The 17,547-nt window shown below is 33.8% G+C and overlaps 1 protein-coding gene across 2 annotated transcripts in view; it reads right to left on the bottom strand.

Annotated features, from left to right (window-relative positions):
* PBX3 (PBX homeobox 3) overlaps positions 1–17,547 on the bottom strand; it is a 214,408-nt gene that overhangs the window by 60,855 nt on the left and 136,006 nt on the right. The window lies entirely within an intron of this gene.

Below are 17,547 nucleotides of genomic sequence, written 5' to 3'. Positions count from 1 at the left end.
AGCCCCACATTCTGTCCCCTTGCCTTCTCTCCCTGCAGAATGAGATCGCCATGGCACTTTCATTTCCTGTCTTGTCAGTTAAGATCACTGCCATGCTGTGAATGGGATAACACTGCACTGTGGCGCCTGCTCCTTCTAACACAGAGGGCATCGTGTGTGCTGCTCCACACAGCTGCTTCCCCCACTACTCTATTTTCTGGAAGACCGAATCTTCTGGACTTTGATAAGTTCCTCCAAGACCCAGGTCATAACACAAAATGTTTCTCCCTAAAAGCAAGTTTTTATTTCTTATGTAGGTGACTTTAACAGTGATTAATCTGATAATCCAAAACATGGTTAATACTTGCGTATCCTTCTATTGTTTAGCCTAAAAATTCTCTATGTTCAAACTTCAACATGTATTAAAGTATACATGTACATGCCAAACAGCAAGCTGTATCTTTTATATTCTCTCTCACTAGATTTGTAAATAATCTTATAGGGCAGATGGCATCATCCTCATTTATAGATGAGAAAACCAGACTTCAAAAGGAGTAGGTGACTTGCTCAAAATCACATGGCTAATAAATATGAAAACAATGATTCAAAAACAGATCTGTCTTCCTTCAAGTTTGGGGTTCCACTATACCTCACAGACCTAGAGAAATACTGGAATTTAAGGGTACTTTACAACTACAAAAAATGAGCTACACTACTGGAGAATGTACTACCTTACAAGAGAATATGGAGTCACAATGGCCTGGATTCAAATTCTGCCTATTACTTATTAGGTCCCTCTGGGGGCAAGTCTTCTAGATCATTCTCCATAAATAGAGATACTAGCAACTCAAGCAATCATTATGGGGTTTAAATGGTATAAAACATGCAAAATTACCTAGAACAGTACGGAGCACATAATCATCACTTTAAATATAATACTGGCATTCACTTTAAGTCACAGAGACTGGAATCTGTTTTTATTAAAATACTACCTCTCCCAAAGTCAAAGAACTAGTTACAGAATTCCAAAATATCATCTGTGATAATGAAACATTACCAAAACCCATGCCACGGTTATATATTAAAACAAACAAACAAACAAACAAACAAACACAGAAGTTTTGCTATCTTCAAATATAATATAAAACAACTCTGTTGTGTAATTAAAACTTTTATCTGAGTTCTGGTAGTGTTCGCTACACAGTGAAATCTAACCGAAGTTGTTCTTTTCTTTTCTTTTTCCGATCTGGTACTTTTTATGTAACAGAATTTCTTTGTCATATTGTGTTGCTGTTATTTTGCAACACATTTTAACAGTGCGTGGCTTTATTGCTTTTTGTTTTCTCAATTTGTATGACCCAAGTATCTGTTTCCTGCTTTCTCTCTCTCGTGATATTTTTACTCTCATATGCTTCTGGTAGCAGCAGGGCACTTTGATGCATGTTGATGATGAAACACTCATGATAGTTGCCCATTATTAGTGGTCTCTGGCCACAAGCTCCAAATAAACGTGGAAATCTAGAGAATGGCCATGTGCAGGGGACCACAGGAAAAGTAAACGGAGCCATTTATTGGTCCTGAAATAAAGACTCTTCTTCCTGTGAATTTATCATTATCAAGTTTAACTGACCACACAGTATTTTGTTAAAATCAAATAAAATTACACCAAAGTTATATATCTTCTCAATTACTATTTTGGAAATCCTTAAGCAAATATTCACAGATAAAATATATAGTATTTTCAAAAAACTATACATGTAATCCATAGATAATGCAAAATGTTTGGTCAGAATTTGGGGAGAAAAAGGGTCCTTTTTGCATTCATAATTTTTCTCAAATGAAAATACTAGATCCCAGTTGAAATTTAAAATACCTATATGAGGTTGTGTATTTTAAGGTGATCAGTAAACGTCATTCAGATATTCCTCGTGGCAGTAAGAATCCTGCCCCTATCAGATAATTAATCTTGTGCTTATCTTTGTATTCACGTCCTTTGCTTTTGCTGCAGCCATCTTCTCTTTTCTCTAAAATGTTCAAAAGTGAATAAAAATAAAAAGTCAGTTGACTTCATCATGAATAGCAGATACCCACTTGTTCCCTGTTTCCCCTTATAGCAAGAAATGTTCACTTCATTGTTTCTGTAATGCCAAATTATCTTGATGCACAGGCCTGCTCAAAACAGCATGCTAGTAAATACTGCACCAGGGTCACTGGCATTCTCAGTACATTCCAATGTAACAGCACGGCATAAAGTTTTATCTGTATTATTATAAAGGACACAGGCTCAGTTTTATTGAAAAGGCTTTGTGAAGCATGGCATGATTATAGGAAACATGGACTTTACTAGAATTTCCATATGATTTTACCTTTAAGTGGGCTGGCTCTTTAATATAAATATAGCATCTAATTAATGACTGAAGACGGGCTCTATATTTTTACCTAATATTCATCTGTGTGCATCTCTTTTGCAGAGTGTATATTTTGCTTTAACTACTGTAGATGTTTCAGTCAATGATGAACTTCGAAAAGGATATTTGTGCTTCTCATGGTCGGTCGTATCACATCCATCACTCTGTTCCATTAAAAACCATGTAAGTGTCTGAAAAGCACGACCACCCACATGGCACGCAAAGGACAATGGCAGAAAAGCTTGAAAGCATCTTCCAAGCAGCAAATCACACAAACAAGACCTCTTTGTTAATAAGGCATCCATTTACTTACAAATAATCAAAATAGCATATTTTTAAATACAAATTACAAAAAGTGGCTGGCTTGACTAATAAAACACAACATTCTAGTGTAAGTTGACTGATAGTTTTTTTTCACAAACCATGTATGTATTTTCTAGTGACCTATTAAATAAAATCTTAACCAAAAAAGAATCTGTCTATATCTGGACCTGTATCTGGACCTATATCTATAGATCATTGACTCTTTAAGCAAATAACCTAGAACAAAAATATCCAAAGATGTTAAAAGAAAAAAAAGCTACCCATGACTTTCCAAAGCATATTCTAGATTTTGAAATCACAGAGATTTAATCCCCTTCTGGTAAGAAATTAAAGTGAGTCACATTCATTACAAAGACATATTAAAATCAAGGTAGATTGAAAAAAAACAGCAATTAAATATAGTATAACTCATTAGAACAATTAAAAATGTTTCCCCTCCAGGGATGAAAATAAAAGTGTTTTTTTTTTTTTTTCCAATTTAGGGGTACTGAGAGCAGAAAGAGTGAGATAGGACATCTATACAAATGGACATATAAACAATTAATTAGTAAAGTCAATTTAAGGAGGATAAATATTAAGATCCTTTTGAAAGGTATCATAACATAATTACAATCCATTTTTTCCCATTTACTTCGAAGGCAAAGTGTAAATGCACATTTCCCCCCATTGCCTACTTATGAAAAAAATGTGTATTATTCAGTGCACCTTTCTGAAAGGATATATATATGTATGCACTAATATAAATATGATTGTAGATTTATATTAACAGTATATAGATTTCAAAATTGCCTAAAGAAACCTGATTTTGAACTGGGTGTTTTAGGTGGTAAACCATGGAAATGTCAACTTTGATTTGAGCTAACAAAAAGGAATTTAGAGGATGGATAAGCTCCAGGACCTTTGAATTAAATGAAAGACCAGAACACTCCACAGAATGTCTGCAATAACAGTCTCTACAGAAAATTATGAGGAACTACATAAATCCACCCTCTTCCTCTTCACACAGGCTCATTAAAGCTGTACTGACTCTCTGGGCAGCTATAATTCTGCTGACTGATACCCTGGAATCACCCTGTCAATACCCAGTGGTGTGCTGCCTCTCCAACTATCTCTGCCCCTAATATTCCTCTCTTTGATGGGATTTGCTGACCTTTAATCTGATGCTAGTTTACTCTCATCACTGAAGTGTAAGTCGGAGAGCAATAAAACGGCAACCTCACTGATTCAAAAGGGAGAGCTAAAGCCTGCTAACTGTGAATCTAACCTTTCGTAATGGCTCGCTCTTAAAGGAGGAAGCATGAAGTGGAAGGCAGCTAAAACAAACAATGTGTAATGCTGAGCACAAGATTTATTAGAATCCCTTTTGCATGGGTGTTACGAGAGGACAGCAGGGCTGTAAACAAGAGATACACAAATATTTGCAAGGGAGACGAAAGTCCTGGTCAGAACACCCTTCCATGCCAACACTAATCTCAACAAGAACTGTGCCACAGGAAATCAAGCAAGGTTAGATGAACGAAAAAGCCTGCGATTACTCCAGGTGGATGTAAACAATACCGGTGTAATAAAATCATCATTAAAAATAAGATGTTTTTCTGTGATGAAGTACAAGACTCTAATGACTGAAAACCAAAAACTCACGTTCATAATGGGTCCCTGGGAATTCCAGGAGCTTGTGGAAATTAAATGCTTCCAAATAATTTTCAGTATAATTTTAAAGGTAGGATAATAAGACCTCACATTTATTGAGTACCTTCTAGGTGCCAAGCACTGCTGAAAGTGTGCTCATCTAATCATCCCAACAATTCAAAGAGGGAGGTACTATTATCATGCCCACTTTTATTATCATGAAACCGAGCCATAGCACAGTGGTGAAAGCCCACACTTACGGTCACACAATTAGATGGTGAAAAGTGAGAATCTGAACCTGGACAGTCTACCTTTGCAGCCTGAACTCTTGACCTCCTCTTATATGTATTATTACTATTATTATTTTTTAAAGGCACCTTATTTCTAAATAGAAACAAACATAGGATTAAATCTGAGAAACAAACTGAGGGTTTTGAACGGTAGGGGGGTGGGTGAACCTGGTTGTATATATTATTTTTTAAAAGAATCTTAAAAACAGTGTAACTGCCTAAGAGGAACATTTGATACTCTTTTTATTTTTAGTATTTTTTAACAAGTTGGTTCTGGAGCAGTTGAAAAACATCCTCACCATAAGACCTTTTGTTCATTTGTGAATGCTCGTTCTTCATGGATGTTTTTGTTTTAACATGAAACAGTGATTTTGAAGAAATAAAATCAATACTATGTAAATAACACTGTATCACCAATTTTATCATATTTCTCCAAGTTAATCTCTTAAAGATTATCACTAGGTAAATTTTCCAAAAATGCTGTCAATTAGGAATACATGGGCAACTATTAATTCAAAAGTTGAAGTAATAAAGTTCAAATATTTAACATTTTCAAACTGTATTTATACAAAAACCAAATGTATTATTCCATATTCTCAAATAGCAGCCAATTCTGGCCTTTTTTAAATGATCTCAAATTGGTGTCCAGTTTTTAGGACTGATCTCCAGAGATTTCAACTATCTGGCCAACAAGTTTGAGCCACTGCGTGAATCACAAATATGTATGTAAAGATCGGTTTTAATATCAACTAGTGGTGCTAATCGAACAAAGCTACTTTTCACCTGCTTACACAAATACTGAGTGTCTTCCATTATAAATTAATCTGGTAAACAAAAAAAGAAGGATCTTTCAGGTTGCAAAACACATGAATCTATATAAAATATACACTAAATGCCAGAGCGTAAACAAAGCGGAAGTTATTGCATAACAAATCTCTCCTAATCCTCTTGGGGAAAACAGAGTCTGACAGTATTAGGTTCTAACAGGTGCAGATAGCAGAAGAATTACTTATTCATTCTACCAGAAAGAAAAAGGATAATAAAAAGCATAATTTAATTTATAATTTATGTTTACAAGTGTTATTTTTAAGAGTTACAGTCTGCTTTGCAGATTACTTGGTCTGGTTCAAGTTGACATGTTGCATCATAGAACAAGCCTGAAGGGTCTTCACAACATGTACAGTAATTAACACGTCATTAACACATTAACTAATACACATTCAACATCATCAATGTTAATAGCATAATAATTAACTTGTTGTACATAGCACATAGCACCCCCTGGCACTTTTCAAAATAAATTTGGAAAAGCATACCTTCAAATATTTTAAAAGGTAGCAATTCATATTGAAATACTTTCATCAATAAACACCTTTATAGTTGTGCATGTGTCTTTTGTGGTATTTTTTAAATGAGGCATATTTAGTGATACTACAAATTAAATTCTTATCTGATTTAAGCTGTACTGGCACAAAAATACAAAGAACAAAGACAAGCCTTACTCTCTGAAAGAACTAGTAATACATTAAAAATTTAATACTTGGCAGGTCAAATCTGGATACTCCCTGCAGAAGACAACCAATATTAATGAATCAGACTACAGAGTCATTGTCTGGGATCCCAAAGGAAACAATAATGCGAGTACAACAAATTCTTCTTAGAACAGAAAATCCTGCAAAACTACTCAATAGAATATTGCCAGTCAATGTCCTGATCATATATATGTTAAGCCTTATATAATTTTTTGAATCTGCATGTAAGCTAAATCCGTTTTAACTAAAAATTTACTCTGACTTTTTCAGTGTAGGTCTTTGCAGTAAACATCCTTTTAATAAATGTCTTCTCTGCCATTAACCTCTCTCCATACAAGAAATAATCATTTATTGTTTTAGATACAACTTGTTTTATTTCCACAATAGATCTAAAAGATACAAATAAAGCACCTTCTTCAAGAAACAGATGATTTGGGTTTCTCTAACAATGAAGGTGACAGAATTAAAAGAACAGCAAAGAAAAGGCAAAATTAGGTGTCATGCATGGTTTGAATAGGGATCCTACCACATCAGGTAGCTACTTTTCACAGCTGACCTGCAGAACATTGAGTAGTAAACTGATAACAAGAAAAGAGTGCAAAGGAGGAGATAAGCAAAATAAACACATTATAGGCAGTCTACCAGATGAACTCAAGTTAACCACTTCCTGATTATCTTTTTTTAAATACTTTTGAAACTGTTATTAGAAGTAAGACTCTCTGGAAAACATAACTGGTTAGTTGACTCAGCTAACTACTGGGGCCCTGCTATGTGCCAGGCACGTATTCTCCTCCTTTATTTTATATTCTTTTCAGTTTTATCTTTCATGCATTCATGCTTTCATTCAACGAACCTCTACCAAATACCTATTACCTGCACAGCACTATGTTAAAACCTACATACAGTTGTTTAGCAGAAATTATTGATCACTAAGTAACTTCAGATTCCATTAAGAAAAAGCCATTTCAGAAACGCAATTTTAAAGTACAATTTCCCAGATTTTAAATCAATTAACATGCTATCTACTAAAGTTAGTTGTGCAAAATCATCTGTATTCATTTAGCTTTTCATATGTAGTCAAAAAGTTCAGATGCAGAGTAAATACCAGGTAAGGAAATCTATAAATGCCCTCTAAGTAAAAGCATTTATTTAAAAAATAAAATTTATTACTATTCTCTTTATTTATATCACCTTTGAGCTCCTTGGCATTACTGGTGGTAGGAGGTAAATATCACATAAATTTGAGATCAGAAAACCAGTGAAAATACAGACTATGAAAAAAAAGGATGCTAAATTAAATTATGTTTTCTTCCAGCTTTAAAATTCCACAATTCTAGAATAATGACAAAAATCTAAAATAATATATATAAATATTAAAAATATATAAAGAAACAAAAAATATAGAAACTTCTAAAAAGTATTTTAAGCCATCTTTTAGAACAGATTTAAGGACTCTCACCTGGCATCTACTAATAGTTCTCTTGTACTTGGTTGGAGAAAGAATAAATTATAATTTAATCCTTGAGCAACAAAGTATCTCCCTATTGAGTTATTGGCCTAGGGGAAGAATCTGAAAGCAAAATATCCCAATTTTAAGCCTCTAATTTCCCAGGTATTACATTTAAAAATGGTCAGTTACTAATAAAATACATTGCACATTCTGCACATTGCTTGGTGGATGTGTTTCTTTTTGAAAAGTATCAAGTCACATTTGGGGGATTAGTATCATGATATAAATAATATATACACTTGAGTGCACATAACTAGGATAAGACTCATTTGCTTTCACTACATCTCTATGTGGTTTGTTTGGGTTTAAAGCTACCTGCCTGTTGAGGCTACATTGTGGCTGAGCAGAAGCCGTCAGCAGTTTATCCTGAGGTCTTCTGCACCACATACAATTATGCTGGGGTCACCTGGGTTATATAGGAAGCCTGAAGTTTTAAACTGTCATTAGAATATTGCAGCCTGATTTTAACAATACAGCAGTGCTTCTAATGATCTTAAAGGTAATTCACTATTCAGACCCCAAGCAAAAGATGCAAATGTAGCACTGAAAGCTCCTTATTAAATACCCACAGGCTACATCTCTGTACAATAAGTGGTCCAGGTCTTTTTAGAACATACTAATTAGATGAACAGAGAATCAGATAAATGCAAAACCAGGTCATGCAGCAAAAATGGCAAAGTGTTAAGAAAAAAAAAAAAAAAAAGAAGGTGGGGGAGGAATGAGAAAAACATACCAAATAACTCCATCATACCATTATTTAAAAATTATCTACAATAATGAGGCAAAATAAATAATGTCAGGTCACTATGTGACTCACCCAAATTAGGGTGGATATTACTATTAAAGTTAAGTTTTAAGTTTATTGTCAGGGATATGCTTAACTGATGATACAATACTATGAATAATACATTAAGCAAAAGCCCAATCTAAAATTAAATTTGCCTTGGGTTATCTCCCATTACTATAAACATTCAGAATTATTCTGGTTTATAAATGAAAGCTAATATCAAGAAAATACTTTTGGGGGGCTTTATTCTGTAACAGTTGCATATGCAGAGTTGCCAAACCAACACCACCACAGTCTTGCAGAAGACAATGCCCTCAGGGCGCCTGAGTGGCTCAGTGGGTTAAAACCCCTGCCTTCAGCTCAGGTCATGATCCCAGGGTCCTGGGATAGAGCCCTGCATCAGGCTCTCTGCTCGGTGAGGAGCCTGCTTCCTCCTCTCTCTCTCTGCCTACTTGTGATCTCTGTCTGTCAAAAATAAATAAAATCTTTAAAAAAAAAAAAAAAGACAATGTCCTCAATTCTCAGTCACTTCTAGACAAGCACTTACATAGAAAAATACTATATCTGTTATTTAAGATATATAAAAATTCAAATAATTTGTTTTCATATGAAGCATTTGGGCAAGTATCTTTTTTTTTTTTTTTTTTTTTTTTTTTTAAATAGAGTCTCCCTGTTCTAATCCTAACTTGTAGGAGCTGCAAAGTCGAAAGTCTAGTACTAGGCAATGGCATGAGGCACTGGAATAGTCATAAGCTGACCAAAAAGCTGTAAGACACTATAATTAGGCTTTGAAGCTTTAGAATTTGTGTTCTGTTCTCCTCTCTTCATGTACCCTCTGACAATGACAACACACACATACTCCATCTAAAGAATGTGACATATGCAATAAGGGAAAAATAAACTAGGCAGATGATAAGGACTTTCATCGTAAGTTTTTTTTGGAAAACAATTTAGCTTCTTTAAAAGCTCTTATTTAAAGTGACATTACTTTCAACACCATAGAAGTTTCTTTTATTAAATAACTTATGGGAGAAAAATATCCCTTGATGTCAGACTGGGGCTCTGTTCTGCTTTGTTTTGGTAACTTTAAGTTCTAAATTCAGCCATTTCTACCTTAGTACTTGTATATTCTTAAAAAGAATCTACAATAAAATTGGACTTATTAAAAAAATTGTACTCATACTTTAAACATCTTTAACATTCAATATAAAATAACTGTAAAAAAGTAAAATAAAATAACTGTAATAAAAATAATCACAGATACCCAGAAGGAAGTATTAAATCAATTGACTACAACTTTAATTTATGAAACTTGAAGCACTAGACTAGAAGTCCAAGGATCTGGATCCTCATTTCATATCTGCTGTACTATTTGGTTATATGGCCTTGGGCAAATTGCCTCCTCTGAGTCTCATTCTCCTATCTATAAAATGAGAGGACTGAGTCAGATTGTCCATAGGTTCTCTTCCCTCGACAAGTTAAGAATTTACTTAGGACTCTGATACTATGATTATAAATTATAGTTAGTGACCCAATGATTCTGAAATGGGTCCTAAAATTCAAAAGGCCCTTAAATTAATTTTGTTTACTCTGTAAAGAAAATGTGGATTTATATTACACTAAATTCTCTTTAAGTTGCATCACATTTTAAAGGAGATTATGAAAGTTTCTGGGAGAAAATTTTATTTTTCTCTCAGATTCAGGTTGTGCTAGGAAATTGGGGTAGAGTTAAGGAATGGTGGTCAGACAGTGTCCTTACTAGTAAGAACAGTAGCTACCAACTCATAAATTTTATTCTAAGTATGGAAAACACTGCCTCAGGACTTCAAATCTTTCTTAGATAAGAGGCCAGGTCCACAGAACTATAGTGTAAGAAGAAACCTCATTATCTATTCCATCACACAATTGACTCGAGGCTCAAGTTACAATTCTTATGTAGAGGCCCTATATTTAGAAGGCCATACTTGTTAAAAAAAATGATATATTTTGTACTGCACTGGATAGTTCTCCATAAAATGAATGCCATCTGTGGGGCACCAAGATGGCTCAGTCAGTTGAGTTTCTGACTCTTGATTTCAGCTCGGGTCATGATCTCAGGCTGGTAAGATCAAGCGCTGCAGTGGGCTCTGCACTCAGTGCAGGAGTCTCCTTTGGATTCTCTGTCCCTCTCCCTCTGCCTTTCCCTGCTATGCACATGCGTGCTCTCCCTGAATGAATGAATGAATAAAATCTTTTAAAGATTTTTGCCATCTGGAAGTGAATGACAATTGAGATGTCACATTAATATTTTCATTATTGTAAGAATGACTAAATAAAGTACATTTTAAATTTAATTTAAAACACCCATTACTTAATTAGGTAAATATATGTCCACGCAGTTTAAGACCTTTACAGGATGCTATGCAAATGATAATTCTGCCCAAGTCTAATACAGAGTAAACATGCACTTGTGTGGAAAGCTCCCATAAACTTTGATGCCGTTTCTTACTTAAATCCAGTACTTTCGAATCAGATAACCTCAAATAGCAGTTTTCCCTACATAAACTAGAAGTATAATAAATTTCAGTATGTGGCTTCTTAGACATTGAATATATTTTGCTGGTATATATGACATTTCAGAATGGCTTATGCCTCTAATTTGTTGAAGATCAAATATTTTAAGCCAAAATTTTAAGTAACATTTGCCAGAAAGTAGTTAATAGTGATGATTTTGAGAATCCAGAAAAGGCCTCCTCAATTCATACTTAGATCATTTACCATTCCAAAATATATTCTATTTTTTCTGGTATTCTTCATAAAGTCTCGAGTTTGATTGGATGGTATAACAAGCAAAATATCTTAGGAATGTTTTTTGCCCTCAAGAAGCTACTCTAAATGAATTAGTCTTCCACAAATTAATGAATTCATATTTTAAGATGCATTTGCAAAATGTTCTATCATTCCTATGCTAATTTGCAACCTAGTTAAGAAATGTTAGCCTACTAGGGGGGAAAAAAATCTAATGGGGAGTGAATGTCATGTTTGCACAGGAAAAAAAGGACATGTGAATATAAAGCTCATATGTACTGGTTTTTGACAAGACACTGCATTCAAGTTATTTTATTATGCATATTATTCCAAATATTCGATAGCATTTAGATATACATCTAATATACATCTAACTGTTGAAACATTTTAAAGAATGATTACATTTTAAAAATCACATTAAATTACATGTAATTTCTTGAAATCAATTATAGATGAACAGGAAAGGAAACAGTTAATACACTAATTACAATAATTAAGACTTGCCAATTTAATTATAGCTGGGGATATGAATGCTCTAACATTTGTTAGAGTGTAAAAAACAAACCTTTAATGCAGAGACTTTGTTCACAAACATCTAATGGAGACCTCCTCTACCTCACTCTGTGCTTCTCTGCTGACACAACAGCTATGGGTTCAGATTGAAGAACTTGTCAGCAATCAGGCAGGAGGAGGCTAATTAGCTTGCAGGTTAATGAGTGTGATGGCTCTTGACAGCATTTTGTTACAGCCTCTTCTGTATTTAAACAATAAATGATTACTTATATACAGTGGAGACATTCCAACCGTTAATAGCCAAGCCCACATTTGGTTTTACAAGAAGGAAATCAGTTCTTTTGTTTGTTAGTCAAAAATATAAAATTTGTATTAGTTATATGTCTATCACATTCTCACAATATAGAACGGAAATGGGCATTTTTAAAGAGGCAGGGCATGTACTTTATATAGAGGTATGCTTTTTTGAGTACAAAATTTCAATTGAAAAGTGCCCAGTGGGTGACATAACTGGGCTGGCTAAACAATAGTTTAAATATAGCAGTTTTTTAGTAATGTATTAACTTCCCTAAAAAAAAAAAAAAAAAAAAAAAGAAGAAGGCAAGGAAGATTTCGGTTTTAATTTTTTACTCTGGGTTCCTCTTTCTGTGAAATAAGTATACAAGGCACACACAGAGGAATCTCTCCGCTTACCTTGTCAGTTACTAGGGATTTGAAAACAGGTGGTGAATTAAGGAAATAGCTCTATTGAGAGATTAACCCATTTCATCAGCCAGTGGAGAAGGAAATAAGAACATTTTTACAGCATCCCTATAATCCATATATTTAGTAGTAACAGAAATGCCTTAATAAAAGCACTAAGAAAAGAAATAAGTAAGTACTTTGTAGCTTTTTGATTTACTTTGTAAAGAAGCAAGTATTAAAATCTAAGTAGTCTGATTTTTATTTACATGAGAGGAAAATGATATGTGTCCAGGAAAACCTTATCTGAGAATTAAACTGAACTTTAGCTGCATAATATCAAGGGAAGGTTATTTCAATTTAATATTCAGTGTTCCCCAGAAATTTGAGCACAGGCGTGGAAGAAACACCTGCTGAGATTCACACTGCTTTCTAAATTATTTTGCATGCATGAAAATATTATTTGTGTACCTTTCTCTACTGTATGATGAACATTTGAATAAAAATAGAAAAGTAATAAAATTTTCAAATCTGTACCTTCCTAATGCTCTTTTTTATGCTTAAGAATAAAAAGTATTATATCCATCACAATTATGGTAGCTAATAAATAACTGTACATCAAAAAGCTGTAGTAGACCTGGGCAGATTTAGTGGACAAAAAAAGAAACTAGCGTAAAAACCGAAACAGTTTGTTGCAGCGTTAAAAGCTCCAGGTATAGCGAGTGCGTATAAATTCCAAAGACCAAAAGAAATAATGCAAATTCAAATTCTGTGGTTTGTCACTTTCCTTTAATTATTTTGAATAATAAATCCTTAGGGTCAAAACACAAGTACTTTTAAAATTTTAAATCCATTGTGCGCTACTTACACACCTGAATTCTCTACATTGTAAACAGTATATGAATGTAAGTTTCTATCACGTGTTCAGTCTTAACTAACAAACATCTATTATCAGCTTTACAGGTGTATCTTACCACATATCCATGCAGCCTACTGCACATTACACATTTTATACTTTATGTCCCTAAGCTGGTTAATATAGATCCTTAAGCCCCAAAGGTTATAATGTCATACCAAATTTAGGCGGGTATGTAAACAACTTTTCCTAAGTTCAAACCCAATTAATATTTAGAGAATCAAAATATTCCTCTGAATTATATGATTAATTTCAATCCCAGTGACTTTCGGGGGGAAACTGACACCTAGCCAAAATCACAACCCATTCTGCCTGTTTAAATGAGAATATTCCTCAGTCTGAAAAATTATTTATAGAGATTTTTTACTACCCTTGTATACTGCAATGTTATTTCCTTTCCCACACACTAGCAAAGTCCATTTTCACAACTGCTATAAAGCGGCATGTTCACAGCTAGTAAAACAACTCAATAAATAGCCTCACGAAGCTATAGCTGTCTCATATCCTTTCCTCAATAAAAACAGAGGTGAACTGCTTATTTTCAGCAGCACACTATAAGAAGACAGAAGCATTATGACTGCTCATACATTCTGACTATCATTTGCCACAAGCTATATCTGTCAGCATTAAATAAAGCTGCATTATAAATGTAAACAAAACACCCACATCTACAAAATGAGCTGTCCGCCATGGCTGTAGGCATGAATTGAACCCGCTTATTGACTCAGGTTGCTCTTTTTATTTATTCTTCTACAAAGACATGCATTTACTTTACCCTACAAGCATACTAGGTTTCAGAAAGGCAACTAGTCTTGTGCTACAGCAAAAAAGGCACATGTTGACAAATGCATATCTTAATAGGAATAGCACGATGTAGGTAAACATTGACCAATTGTTAAAAAATTGATCTATTTAAAATGGTTATTCTAATCAAAACACTAAATCATAAATACTATGTGAACCTAGTCTTCTAAATATATATTTATGAACTCTAAGAGGTAATTCAATATCAAAAACAACAGAACTTTAATTTCAAGTATCTAATGATGACCAAGGAAAAGGAGTCGAATGATGCCCTAACAACTGTCCCATCCTCCACACCTTGGGTACTCACTGATAAAGTCGGGAGCTAAATACTCAGGCAATTCTGTTAGGCAGGGGATAAAATTAACTCAAGCGACCAGCAAAAAAAATTGTTTCTAAGAAAATGAATGTATCATTTGCAAAAAGCCTTTTTTGTACTTTTTCCAGATGTTTTCTGCTTAGGGCAACTTATGCAGCCACGATGATACAAGAATCAAAGGGAAACAGAGGGTAACAAAGAAAACTTTGTAAGCTTAAAAACATTTTGTCAGTTTTGTTTTTTAAAATTTGGGGGGAGTTAATAAGTAATTCTGAACTCCCTACAATAAGTTTACATTCTCACTGAAGATGTTTCAAAGAAGTAAGGGGGAGGCCTTTTCTCTCCATGACTGTTCCCTGATAGGACATCATGCTAGGGAAGTGGGCATCTGAATTACAGACACACTGGAATCCTGGGAGTGGATACAGCTAGAACAGGTAATATTTCAACAGGTGTGTTGCATGTCAAGATTTTAGTCTCTGATTAGGCTTATTTTTAAAAGAACCATCATCATGCCAAATCATGACAAATGAAGGTATGTTTTGAAGATATTCATTACAGACAGAGCCAGAGTATACATATAAACCAACAATACACATACATTACAGTAAAAATGAAATACGGCTTTCTTTCAAACAACCACCAGAGCTCTTCTGTGTACTTGATCAAATAATTTCTCAATTAGTTTTCTCCACTAGACTGACTGATGGTTTGGCCTCACGTAGACAGGGCTACAGCACTAGATTAAAAATAAACCTAAGCAGCCAGAGACTTGACAGATTTTGAGATGACAGAGATCCAAACATATGCAGAGACAAAGTACTCTAAAGAGGTTAGTCTTTGTCACCTGTTGAACAAGCCAAGAGTCACTGAGGTCTAAGAGTCTGTACCTTTGTCCCTAAGTATAAAACAGCCCATAGATTAAAGTCTAGATTTTAAAAGCAGGAAGTAAAACGCAGTAGTTAAAATATTAACATGAACTGTCACAGTTTATTCCTATGTAGGACATCATCCCCTACAAAAGGGAAAGCATAAATGTTCCTTTGCTTCTCACTATTCTATAGATGGATATTAATTATTACTGCCTCTCCTTTCTAAGATAAGCTTGTTAACAAGAACTACAGGATTGCTTACAGCTGCTATCCATATTGGGTAGGTTGCATCATTGTTTATGATGTTTACAGAAAAAAGGGAAATCAGTACAAAGAAATAGTATGGAGTAATTAATGTATTGTAGTGTAGTAATTTCCACTTTCCACCTCCATTTAAATAAAATAAAGCTCAGTAATGCCAGCGTAAATCAGGGGGAGCCACAGGGGAGCACAGCAAGGCAAAGACATTAAAGCCAAACCAAAGCCCTTCTTCACCCAAGCTACTATTATTATTACTTGTGCAAAGCAAATATTCAGCCTCCAACCTTAAATCATTTCAATTCCTATTTCCAAGTATAATTTAATCTTTTTCGGCGACACTTGATGCTTACTTCATCACAGCATAATGACAGATTAAAAAGTTGTTGAATTAAATATTAAAGAGGACTTCAGGCAGTTCTGCATTTTTAAGGAATAACACAGATTGGGGATGAAATGAGAAGCCCAAATGCATATTTTATGCCAAAAGGAAAGAATACATATATTTTTCCTTCAGGCCACCTACTTTGTAATAAAACACAGGACAGGTTTTTATTTAGTGGATAAAAATGTGAAATCGTATTATAAGCTTCATATCATTATAATGTGGCACCATACAATGATGTCAAAGCTAATGATACCAAGTAAGGATATGATTTTTTGAGTCAATATCTTATTTAAATATTTTTAAAATAAGTATATTCATAATTTATCACTTTTGCAATCTGATTTTTAAAATTAACTTATTTGTGGAAATTTATCTCAGAGACAAAAATCTCACAGATGATAGCATCAAGAACAAACGCTGTGTAACTGATTTTATGATATAAACTGTTCTGAGTGGGTGAAAAAAAGAAGTTGACCATACTGGTAAATATAGTTCCAATTAAAATGCTGATTAGATTGCTAGCCCTAATTCTCGAAGTTCCCATTAGATTCAGGTAAAATTAAGGATGAAATGTACATAATAGTAGTACCTTAACTCTTTGGTGGAATGGAAACTGAGTCAGAAAACAAAATGTTAGATATCTATACATAGAATATATACAGTTAATAATACAAAAATATACATAATTAAAATTCCAAGGGCCCACGGATCACTAAGTTTGGTATATGTTTTCAATTTTCTTTTTAAAGAAGAGATTTTTTTTTCCTCCCTGAGGCTTAGAAGAAAACAAACTTTAAAATTCTTGTTTTCATTGTGATTTCAAGCAATTTGATAGGAGAAAAAAGAACTCCATGAACATTTTATTCTATTTGTGTAATTTCAAACTGCAACATTTTGTACATGCATACATTTATACAAAATGGTTTTAAGTATCTAAGTACTTTCTTTTTTGCTTTTTCATTTCACTTATTTGTTACCAATATGGTCTTTTTGATTGAACCATATGCAACTGTCATTTTTAAAGTAAAAAATGGTCAGATATCATTAGCAATTTCATATGATGTAACATTCATTCTAGCACATTATGTTTTTATACATTTGCATTTGGGAAGAGAAAAAGTCATCCACAACAGTATGTTTTAAGCAATTAGAAGGGACTTTAAAAATATGTACTTTACCCACAGATCAACATTTTCCTTATAGGCCAAAAAAGCTAATGACATTTGTTTTTGAAAATAGTTCATTTTTGGAAAGAGTGCATAGTACAAATGTCAGATGAAAGTATTAACGTTTATTACATAACACTTTTTATCTACTTATAGAAAGAAACACAGAAAATGATAAAGGTACTGCATTGATTTCTTCAAAAATTACTATTTTGGCTGGGATAGAACTAAATGTCATCATAGCTAGCAACTACATGTGGCCTTGAAAAGATGGCCTAATTCCTTTTGGAAAAATTTTCAGTGTGGTTGCTCCTGGCTGAATGTGACATAATTTACTCATGAAATGCAGCACACACAATCCTTTAAAAAAAAGTACAAAACATG

Source organism: Mustela nivalis (assembly GCF_964662115.1).
Source record: "Mustela nivalis genome assembly, chromosome: 13".
Lineage (NCBI taxonomy): Eukaryota > Metazoa > Chordata > Mammalia > Carnivora > Mustelidae > Mustela > Mustela nivalis.
The sequence above is the reverse complement of the archived record's forward strand: the minus strand, read 5'-3'. Positions and strand labels throughout refer to the sequence as shown.